Source organism: Heterocephalus glaber, unplaced genomic scaffold (assembly GCF_053883595.1).
Source record: "Heterocephalus glaber isolate CG9 unplaced genomic scaffold, H.glaber_assembly_v1.0 deba00001790, whole genome shotgun sequence".
NCBI classification, from domain to species: Eukaryota; Metazoa; Chordata; class Mammalia; order Rodentia; family Bathyergidae; genus Heterocephalus; species Heterocephalus glaber.
In genome coordinates, this window is record NW_028258473.1 from 5,360,340 (window position 1) to 5,372,275 (window position 11,936).

The 11,936-nt window shown below is 40.8% G+C and overlaps 1 long non-coding RNA gene across 1 annotated transcript in view; it reads right to left on the reverse strand.

Moving 5' to 3' along the window:
* LOC147820872 (uncharacterized) overlaps positions 1-11,807 on the reverse strand; it is a 74,142-nt gene extending 62,335 nt beyond the window's left edge. Inside the window, exon 1 of the long non-coding RNA XR_015448093.1 lies at positions 11,593-11,807. This is a non-coding gene — a long non-coding RNA (uncharacterized LOC147820872). The remainder of the gene's footprint in view (positions 1-11,592) is intronic.
* Between the last annotated feature and the right edge of the window lie 129 nt (positions 11,808-11,936).

Genomic DNA, 11,936 nt, shown 5'->3' on the forward strand with positions numbered 1-11,936 from the left:
CCCCAGCTCTCTCCCTTTCTTTCCATATATATTTGTTTCTTACCATGGAGAATCCCACTAGAAGAATTATGGAAATGCAGCACCTCAGAACTCGTGTTTTCCAAGAAGTTCCAATAGTATAATGCCCACAGACACATGTTCACATGTCCACAGAATCACATAAGTAAAAATAAATGAGCCCTGCTGCTTCTATACATCAAAATGAGGAAAAAAGTTGGGCCTTGGTCATTGTTTTGTTATTTACAGTATGACCTTAGGGAAAATCACATAACTTTCTTGAGTTTCTGTTTCCTTCTCTAGAAAAATGGAGGCAACAACCACTTCACCAAGATAATGGATGTCAAAATCCTTCATAACTGATGAAGTTGTATCAAGTTGTAAGGCTTGGTTATTTACATAAATAAACACACAGATATACATATGCACACCTAATATATTTTATTTCTTTCTTGGTCTTTTTTTCTTAACCTTCCTTAATCACAAAAGAACTTGGGACAGCCTCTCACACGTATTATGTGGCCTCACTCAATGTACAATACGTGTATAGAAATATAATATTCAGACACTATATACACAATATTTATATATGTTAATACTCATATAAATATGCATACCTTGGCCAGACATGGTGGCATGCTCCTATAGTCTCAGCACTCAGGAGGCTGAGGCAGAAGGACCACATAAGCCCAGAGTTTGAGACCAGCCTGGACAACATAGAGATCCTGTCTCAAAAAATCCTGTCCTCCCTTGTTCCTCCTTACTCCAGGCACAGAGCAAAGAAGTACCATACGTGGCTTATCAAGCCTATACTCTGGCACAAAACTGAAGCAACTCCTAGAGTCGTGTTCATTTCCTCTTTCAGCATAGTCTCTCAATTACATTTCCATGTAACTGGATCTTATAAAGCCTCAGTATCAAAGGCAAGAAAATGAAGTGGTTGATTAAAGGGTGACCTGTGAAGCCAAACTGACTGCAAAATTCTAGCTTTTCCACTTGCTAGTTGAAAAACTTCAGGCAACTGACTTGACCTCTCAACACCTTTACTCCTTTCATCTGTACAACGATGACAATAACATCTTCCTCAAAAGAGTATTGTAAAATTTTAAGTTAACATCCATTCAACATTTAACAATGTGCTTGGCACATAGTAATCACCCAATAAAGAATAGCTGTTATTTTTACACACCAAGGGTCAGGGTAGGTTTCTGTGAAATCAAACAACAAATTTGAAGCATCTTCTTGGAAGGTCAATATTTCTCACTGGTAAATAACTGAAACATTATTTTAATCTTAAACAGAATATTTTAAAGTAGAAAATTATATGAATTGTGGTCTCTGAAGCAACCAGTAGTTCTCAGTTTCCTCATCAGTGTTAGTGTCTGTGAGCAGCATTAGAATATAAAGTCAAAAAAACTTTTCTTTAGATCCTTATCCCAGGGTCACCAAATAGACAGGTGTGAGGTAGGAAAGGGGTCAGGGATCATATCATTATGGGAGAAAGCAGAAGTGGAGTCCCAAGAAGGCTAAGCAATTCTTGGCTTTAAAAAAGGACAAATAGGCAGCCCTGAATTTCTATCTAAATCCTAGACTTCCAACATTCACAATGACTGACTAAAGGCATCCCAGTAGCCCTCTCTCCCCTTATCTCTGCCTCTACTTTCTTATGCCTCACCTCAGGTCATCTAGAGAGGGAAGAGAAAGGTGCTGAAGGGGGACCCCACCTCACACACCAAAAGCGAAGTCTGAATGTTTGGTTTCAAATCTCAGCTCTACTACTTAGGTACTATACATTCTCAGGCAAGTTATTCATCGGCCTCTATTTCAGTGATGGCAAACCTATGGCACATGTGCCACAGCAGGCCTGCAGAGCCCTCTGTCGGCATGTGAGCCAAGATGCCCCAGCATCACTCCAGCAAGCTAGCATTCAGGTTTAATTGCAATGTTGGCACTTTGGAATAAATAAGTAGGTTTTGGGTTGCAGTTTTGAGACAGGAGATTAGGGCATTGCAAAGCTAGCTGGGTAAGTAGGCATTACCTGTTAATTACAAGATCCTAGAGAACAAGTGCAAAACAGTTCCCCAACTGGACTTCTGATGAGAACTGAAGCAGATTTTCAATAGGACGGCCTAGACCTGATGTCAGCCGGTGGCATGGGATCCCAGCACCCCCTCTCAGGACCCATATGTAGAAGTTCTCACAGCTTTCCTCGAGATTTGGACAGTATAAAAGCATATAGATGCCAAGAAGAGCTTGCTATTGTGTCTTTCCTTATGATAGCCTGCCCTGCTTTTTTCAGGGTGTAATTTTATCTTGTTATTTTCCTCGTTTACTCCACCCAGGCTCAGTCTGCAGAGCCAGTTTCTCCCTCACTCTTGTCTTTTACTTTTGTTACTGCTTTTTGCTTATTTCATTCAGTTCTTTGTTCAAAACGAGAATAACCTAGAATCTAACTCCAGGGAAGGCCAGCAACCCAAAACCTGGTAATGTTTAATTGGCAAGCCACTTTTAGAAGGAGCCAAAAACACAACCTCCTCACACCTGTGTGCCAGGAATGCTTTCCCAATATCCTCAAATTTGAGGATCCTAAGAGGATGAGAGAGTATTAGGAAGGGGGTTACAGTATCTGTTCCCTTTCCCCTTTTGACATCTCATTCTGTGGTCAGGGGCTGGACCGCTGACTCCCTTTCACCTGTCACTGCCTAGCTTCCATTCTTTCAATTGACACAGTTATAATGTTAGGCAGAAAGTCATTAACAAGCTGGAGCTAGGTGGCTAGGGGACTATTTGAAAAGCAAAGATGTGATTTTTCTTTGTTTTCTTAATCATTAGCTATAGATAAGATCTCCACAAGGTTGTAGTTTCAAACTTTAGTTCAAGAGAATGTAACATCTCTAAATGTGCCTATAAGTTCCAGGGCCAATATAAAGTTCAGACTATTAGCGAGGAGTTGAAAAGAAATCTAAAAGTCTCAAAACAACCTAAGTGGAGACATCCATCTAAGGAGTAAGCAAGGCCCTACTTCTCTCTGAATTAGGTAAACACAGCCCATTTTATTTTTACAAGAACAGTAACACAGGGATCATTATAGGGTTGAGGAAAGAGGCAGCATCCTGGGCCCTTAGCTGCTGCACATTAAAAACGTGATTTGTGTTTTCTCCTGAGACAGCCAGAGACTTAAAAGACATTTTTGCTATGAAATTTAACTCTTCACTCAAGCCTATAGATACTCAACAAAGTTTGATTTTCCCTCAGCACCCCATAAAGAATTATGGGGATTTGTGTCTCTCAGGGGGAAATGATATAGATCAGGGTGTAGCAAAGTCGGCTGGGGAAGTAGGCATGACTTGTTAATTACAAGATCCTGGATGACCTGCACAGAACAGTTCCCAAAGCCCTGCACATGGACTTCTTGCGAGAATTTGAGCAGTGTTTCAATAGGATGGCCTGCTTCCTCCAGGGTGTGATTTTATCTTATTTTTTCCTCTTTTACTCGGCCCAAGCTTGCACTGCAGAGCCAGTTTCTCCCACATTCTTCACTTTTATTTTTTCAAATAAACTTTTGCCACTGGAAAAAAAAAGTTTGACTTTGACTTTCATTTTGTAACCTTTACTGCTGTAAAATTTGCATCAAATATCAGCTGTATATATAGATACATTTATCACTTAGGGAGTGTCTGCCTATAAATTGGCAAAACAAGGTTGACTAGACCTGAGTTTACATCATTTCATCCTCTTCAAGATTAAAAACAACAGGATGAGCAATTTCCAGGGACATCAAACTATGCTTGAGAAGTCTCCAGACATTATCCTGAATCTGCTTATCCCGATCATCATTATCCATCCCCCAGACATAAAGATTCCAGAACTATGACACCATGACTGAGACACTATGACACCAGGACTGAAGTAATGATCAACTGTACCCAGCTTACCAGCTAATCCTTAAAAGCTGGCCTTCTGCTTTTGTGAGCGGGCCAGTCTAAACCCCTGTATCAAAGTATGTCCCCTCCAGCTACCTAAGCTGGAGTCCTTTCCTATCTTCCCTTTAACTATTCAATTGAAACATTTTTTTTCTGTAAATTTGTGCTTTAGTTTAAATTTCTATTATTAAGAGCAAGGACTCAACCTAGACTGCAACACAATGACTTCAGTCTTGGCCAATTTGTCCTTTCCAAAAGACAAAGCAGAGGCTAAAGATATAGCACACTCATACAGCACTTGCCTAGCACGCCCCTGCCCTGCAGTCTGGATGAGGCTGGTGTGGGGGTATTGCTCCTAAAACTCAAAGCAAAGCAATAAATCCTAAATGCAACATTTTTATTTTTTCTTTTCACTAAACGTAACACTTTCAGCTGGGCAAGGTGGCACCCACCTGTAGTTCCAGCTACTTGGGAGGCTGACCCAGGAGGTTCCCTTGAGCTCAGGGTTTGACACCAGTCTGGGTAACACAGCGGGGCTTGGTCTCGAAGAAGGAGAAGAAAAAGAAAGAGGAAGAGAAGGAGCAGGAGTAGAAAGAATAGAAGAGAAGGAGGAGTAGTGGGTGGGGAAGGGAAAAATAAAAGTACCATTCTGTAAATCTGAGCTAGCCAATACATATACTTCTGTTACCTGCCAGTTCCTGATAAGTGTTTGAATTGGGACCCTACTCTACTCTAAGCCCCTATTCCCTAAGTCAGGCTGCCTAATTATTTTTTTTATTAGTTCATGTTTGTAATACATAATGATCACATTCATCATAGGGAGTTGGTACATATATATAACATCTTAATTCTTTTTATTTTCCTTCTTCCACCTCTCACTCCCCCTTCCTCCACCTCTAGATCCCCTTCCAATTTGTAAAAGACCTATCTCCCTGTTTCCTATATTTATCTTTTGTCCTTTAAATTATTTATATTTTGAGTTTGTCATATAAGAGAAATCATGTGATATTTAAGCTTGTGTTAAAATCTGTGGCCATTAGAGAAATACAAATTAAAACAATGCTGAGATTTCATTTTACTCCAGAAAGACAGACTATCAAGAAGTCAAATAATAACAAATGCTGGTGAGGCAGACAAACCCTTCTACATTGTTGATGGGAATGTAAACTAGTACAACCACTATGGAAAACATTATGGAAAGTCTTCAAAAAATTGTAATTGAGTACTAAGACATGTTATTTCCTTATCACAGAGAAAATATGCACTTTACTACATACCAGTGTTTCTCAAAGACTAAGTCCATAAGTCATTATTATCACCACAATTTGGGAATTCATTAGAAGTTCAAAATATTGGATCCCACCCAGAACTACAGAATCAGAGACTCTGGGAATGAGATTCAGCAATCTGAGTTTCAGCAAGCACATTAAGGGATTTTGATCTGTTCTAAAGTTTCAGAACTTCTGCTATCATAGGTGATGGGTCCAGCACATACTTTTTGGTTCTTGTGTGCAACAAACAAAAACTTGGATGTGGTGCAAGATGGTAAGGAAAAAGCAGCAAAGTTTACCAAGGCGATAGTATGTTTAGAGTAAGCGGGATCACGCTTGTGAAGTGAAAATGGCATAAGCACTGAGGACATAGGATACAGGGGTTTAAAATGTACTGTTTTGGAGGTGCCTCCCAATGGGTTTTATTAGAGGATGGTTGACAACGTGATTGACAGGGTTCTGTATCTATTTTATATGTCCTTTTAAATGATTTATCTTGTTATAAGTATATATAATGAGATGTAGTCTATATGCATGAACCTTTAATGAGCTACAGGTGAAGAAACGTTAATGTAGGTCATGTTGGCAGATTTGGTGTGTATGAGTCCTGGTTTGGAATTTTGGAATTTTTCAGGGCTGGCTGGGGAGGGAGAGTCTTTGCCTTTTTATCCGTCTCCATATGAGTAAGCCTTAGGACAAGAGGGGGGTTGCCCTGTGGCATCACTAAGGTTTAAGTACAGGGGAGCAGCCTCACAGCCCCAATTGTATTACCTATATTACTTTTATCTTGTACACCTAAGTTGGCCTTACAAAGCAGTAAAGTAGTATCACTTTAGTACTAGAAAACAGAACCACCAAGAATAGTTGTGCTTTGCACAGGTATAAATGCACTCTTCATGTAAATGTGAATGGTGCCATATAGAGTTGTGCAGTGCAGACCTGCCAGCAAAGACACTCTCCTTCTGTCCACAGTATCAACAAATGAACAAATGAAAACCAAGAACAAAACACCACAGGTCCTCCAGAACCTCACAGTGATGCTCTGGAGCTGGCTCACACAGGATGGAGCCAGACGTGTACATCTCTAACTCTGCATTTGGTAACTGAAATCTGCCAGGGCAAGAGTATTTACACTGTGGAAATCAAAGTAGTGCAAATCAAGGCTTTATTTTTTTTTCAGTGCCAGATACTGAACCCAGGGCTCATGCATGCTAGGCAAGTACTCTACCACTGACCAACATGCCCAGCCCGCCCCCACCCCTTTTAAAATTTTTATTTTGAGGTAAGATCTAAGTTGCTTTTGATTTTTCAATCCTCTTGTCTGGGCCTCTCGAGTAGCTGGGATTCCAGGCATGAGCCCCACACCTGGAAGTTGTTTTGTTTTTTGAGGGTTTGTTTTGTTATTATCACATACCTCTGTGGTAAAATTCATTGAAAAATTACTTAGGAAGGGCGAGGCATGGTGGTGTGTGCTTGTAATCCCAGCACTTCAGAGGCTGATGTAGGGGGACTGAGAGTTCAAGGCTAGCCCAGGCTACATAGCAAATTAAAGGCCACCCTGGACTACATAGACCTTGTCTCAAAACAACAGAAAAAATTACTTAGAAAATTTTCAGGAACGAAGGTGTAGCTCAGTGGCAGAACATGTGCTTAGCAGGTACAAGGCCCTGAGTTCAATCCCCAGCAGCACAAAAAAAAATTTTTAAGGGAAATTTTCAAAGATAAACAAAAATAGCAGGGCTGGGTATTTAGCTCAGTGGTTCTGCCACTTGCCTCGTAAGCGCAAGGACCCGAGTTCGATCCCAGTACCAAAAAACAAACAAACAAACAAAAGTAGCTTAAAACAATTACTAACATATAACCAATCTTGATGCATCTACACAATTCACTCTGACCTACCCCTAATTAATTTTTCAGTTTTTGAGGTGTAATTTTCACATAATAAATTGCACATGTGTAAAATTTGGGCTAGAGGTGTAGCTTAGTGGGAGGACACTTGCCTAGCAGGCTGAAGGCCTGGGTTTGATCCCTAGAATGAAAGAGAGAGGAAAGAAGGAAAGAAGAGAGGAAGAATAAAATTTGATGATTTTTCACATATGTAGACACTAGAGAAGCCATGGTTACAATTGAAATAATGAACATATTAATCACTCCAAAAGTGAGAACGGTACTTTTTAAACTACAGTTTGCAACCCAGTAGTTATTTATGTAATCACTTCCGGGGCAATTCATGAAAGAAACATCTAGTTGGTCCTGGAACTTCATTTTCTTCCCCTTTTCAGTAACTCAGCTGAGAGCTGAGCCAGCGGTAGAAAGAAAAAGTCTTTGGTTGACGTCAGTGTTCCTGGCCGGCCAGCAAGGCTTTTTCTTTGGCCCTTTGTATACAGACCTTGCCCCTGGGCATGCACACTCTCTAGCAGAGTTCCTGATCTGATACCTTTCTTGTTACAGGCTTTCTTGTCATACAGCTGGCCTGTTATCCAGAAGGCTATTTCCTGGGACTTTGTGGTTCATTTGGAACATCTATGACTATGCTATGGAACAAGGAGAGTTCAGGAGACTGTGCAGACTCCACTACTCTTTTCTGTTTGTTTATAAGTTTTCTCTCAATGAATCCTGTTATACCTGCCTTGAAATGTTGAAAAGCTGGTTCCCCAAATATCACCACTACACCTATTGATAAGACAAAGATGAGTTTATTGCTAATGGGGTAAAGAAGAACACCATCTCTGCAAACGTTTGGCAGTGTATGGGTAGATAAAAGGCAAAGTCAGAATCTGAGGTTTGAGATGCATCTTTCATTTCAGAGACCTGATTAGAGTCAGGTAAGGTTTATGATAAAATGTTCCAGGATTGCTAAAAACACAAAACAAGGATTCTGAGGTGAAAGATTCAAAGAATCTTAAAGAATTTCAAACTCTCTGTTAATGTTTTCAACTGAAGAGTTGATAAGCTATTCCTGTAATGAACAATGATGCCATTTGGGTGGGCAGGGAAGTTCTAGAAAAGTAAAGCCATGCTAATGATCATAGAATTGCAAAGTCAGATCAGACAGTAAGGTGTGATTTCAGTACCATTATTGGTGGGTGTCCAGGATAGATATAGGGGTAGGTTTTCGTTTTCAGGTGCTAGTCATGTATGTCCGCGAGTCCCTTACACAACAGTGAAGAGAAGCATTTTGCAAAGAATGAAGTAAAGTACAGTTGAATTGCATTTTTTTTTGCAGTGGTGGTGACTGAACTCAAGGTCTTATGCATACCTCTGGCAAGTGCCCTGCCATTAAGCTACATCCCTATTCCTTGAGTTGATTTGCATTTAATAAATGTTTTATTTTGTGGAACTTTTGTTTCAGTTACACGTATGTGTGAAATGAATTAGGAAGTAAAATGTATTTCTTACAATCAGTCTGCATCCAAAAATGTTTGAAAGCTACTGCCTTATAAAGATATTAATATGTGCCATAAAATCTTCTATCAGCTGACTTGTACTTCAGGGAAAAATACATAATCTGAAGATTGAAACAGAGGCCCTGTTCTGGGAGATGAAAGGGCTGAGTAAGTATTTTGAATTGATAATGCTGTTTACCATGTCATCAAAGGTGAAATAAATGCTGCTAGACAAGAACAACTTATTACTGTGAGCACTGTTAACATCTAAATCAAATTCTTAAGAAGGCACAGGTTCTCATTTCACTGATACAATCTACTTATGACAGAAACTGGGTAAGATGACCTCTGGGGGGCCTCCTCATTAGGATATTATGATTCTACAGAGGATTCTACAATAGAAACAGGCAGTTAATTTGAGATGTGTTAGCTGGCTATCAACTCCCACCTTTGGTTCTGAGGTTCTGCTGGATAGAAAAATAAATGTGATCCATTGATCAATAAAGAACTTGCATTCTCAAATAGGTTATCTACTTCTCTGAGGAAACTGACACTTTAGGGATTTGGAAGGCTGGCAGTTTTGGAAGAAACATAACCTCACCACCACTATTGGGCCTGAAATTCCGCAGAAGACCTATTTCTCTGGACAAGTCACAGTCTCCTTTGGCCAAGCACTTCAGCCTGTCACACAGACTTTGTTTTGTTTTGCTTTTCTATTTATCAAAAAGACTTGAGTTCTTTTTATTTATCAAAAAAGTTTTAGAAACACTCCCTCAGTGGGTGTTGATATGATTTATTCAGTAATCATTTGAGGCCCAAGACTGTTAATCACTGACTGGGGTTCCTACTCTTGAACAAGTTCTCATTGTCTGCAGCAGACAGGTAAAACTGCCTGGGGTCTAAAGGCTATAGACACAGTATGGGCTTTAGAGTCACACAGACCTGTGAGGAAATCACTTTTCCCTTTTTAATGGTGACACCTTAGGCCATGCAGCTGAGCTTCAGCTTTCTCATCTGTAAACTAATGAAAACAAAAACAACTTCAGTGAAAAGGCAAAATACATGGGGCAATTAAGGAAATGATTTTAGTCAGACTACTGCCATAGGGAGAATGCTCAAAAAAGGAAACTTAGTTTTATTAGAAGCAGGTGAACAAGGGAGTCATACAGAAGTCTTCTGAGAGTCATGAAGAAAGATGAAGAGGATCTTAAGGAACTTGAAAGGGTAATGTGGTCTTTTGCAGTGAGCCAGTTTTGGAACACAAAAGAGTGGAAAGATTTCTCAAGTCTAGCTGCTTTCCTGGAGCCTAGGGCACAGATAAAGCTCAATGTTGTCAAGCACTTCACATAGAGCCTGCCCCAAGGCAGGCATTCAACAATTTTTTTCTTTTTCTCTTTTCCTCCAACAGAAGGACATACAAACTGTTGTGGAGACTCAGAGAAGGGTCTGACAGATGTACCAGCTAATTGCAAAGGACCACACTGCTGCAGCAAATTCCTTACCCTTCCTCATGGCTTCTATAAATTGATGAATGATTCCCTTGGGGAAACTGGATTTGACAAAGGATTCAGAATTTTTTTCTGGAGCCTGAACCCAGGGCTTCTGTGCATGCTAGGTAAGCACCCTACCATTGAGCTACATTCCCAGCCCCTTTTAAAATTTTATTTTGAGACAAGGTCTCACTAAATTGACCAGGCAGGCCTCAAACTTGGTCTTCTGGTTGAAGCATCCTGAATAGCTAGCTAGTTGGTGGTACGCACCACTATACCCACCAGGATCTTGAATCTTAAAGATGAATAGTTGTTTGCCAGAAAGACAGAAGGAAGGAGAGTGTTCTAGGTAAGGCTAACAAGACAAAGACATAGAAGGTTAAAAGAATCAAAGGCAAATTACCCTTTAGGAGAAAATGGGTGAAGAATCATATACAGAGAATGAATTGTGATTTGTTTCTGCAAAGTGTAAAAGAACCACTATCAACAATACTAAGACTGCTACCAACCATTGTCTCTCAAAGGTTAAATGGGAAATAACTTCTGTGAGGATAGAGTCCTAAAAATATTGTAGCCAACCTGTAAAATTGGAAGGGCTTAATAATATCGTTTTCAGCCCAGAACTCTGAAATCTCAAGAAATTATGCAGGAGGAGAAAAAAAACCCTATACCTTTAAGGACTTTGAAACCAACATGAATGGAATGCAGGCAGAGTAAAATCCTAAAATTTTGAGCTATGGACTAAAACTAGAGACCAGTCTAAAACCCTCACGGTACAGATTTAAAAACACAAAAAACAACTAAGAGGGACAGAGATTTGTGCAAGGTCACACAATAGCCAAACTCAAGCCTACATTCTTCTTTTTTTGTAACTGGGAATCGAACTCAGGATCTTGGGCTTGCCAGGCAGGCGCAGTCAAGCCTATATTGGAGGTCCCTACAATCTCAAAACAATTCTCGCTGGGTGTGGTGGTTCCCCACCCCCACCCCCGCCCCCGTAATCCCAGCACTCGGGAGACTAGGGCCTGAGGATCGCCACGAGTTGGAGGCCAATCTGGGCTACACAGTGAGTTCAATGCCAGGCTGAGCTACAAAGCGAGATCCTGCCTCAAAAAAAAAAAAAAAGAGTCTCATTCCAGTCACTCAGACTTTTTATCACTGCAGAAACAGGATGGTACTAATTTTGAAAGCAAGGCCCTTGAGCACGTGCCAAGAAAACAGATTTTTAAAAGACCTCAACCTAGCCAGGGATTTAGCTCAGTGGTTCCGCCGCCTGCCCTGCAAGTACAAGTACCGGAGTTCGATCCCCTATACCAAATAAATAAGCAAACTCGATCTTAACTATCTGTATATTAGATTTTTTTTTTCAGTATCGGGAATTGAACTCAGGACCTTGCGTTTGCCAGGCAGGCGCGGCACCATTGAGCTACAACCCCGGTTATAGTAGATATTTTCTATGTAGCCCTACTTCAGTAACTAAAGTGTTCAATGTATTAGGTTCTGATTCATGGAAATAAAATCCTACCTAAAAGTGCATTTCCAGAAAGTAGACCAGTCGTTCACAACTCCACAGTCGCCCGCCAATGGGCGCAAAACATTTTCCTGCCGTCCAGACATTCCCTTTCCGGTCTGTACAGAAGTTGGTCAGCAACCTAGAAATTGGCGGAACCTAGGGGCCGAATGCTTGCAGCTGTTCGAGCTGCTTAAGGAAATGAACACTTCCGAGAGAAGGTGAACCGGTCTCAGCACCCGGAAGGAAGCTCCACACTTCCGGCCGGCGGGGACGTAATACCCATGTGATAAGGGCGGACCCCCAGTTCCACGTTCCGATTGGCCACGCTAGCACTAGGAGGCGGGCTTGCGTTGGGG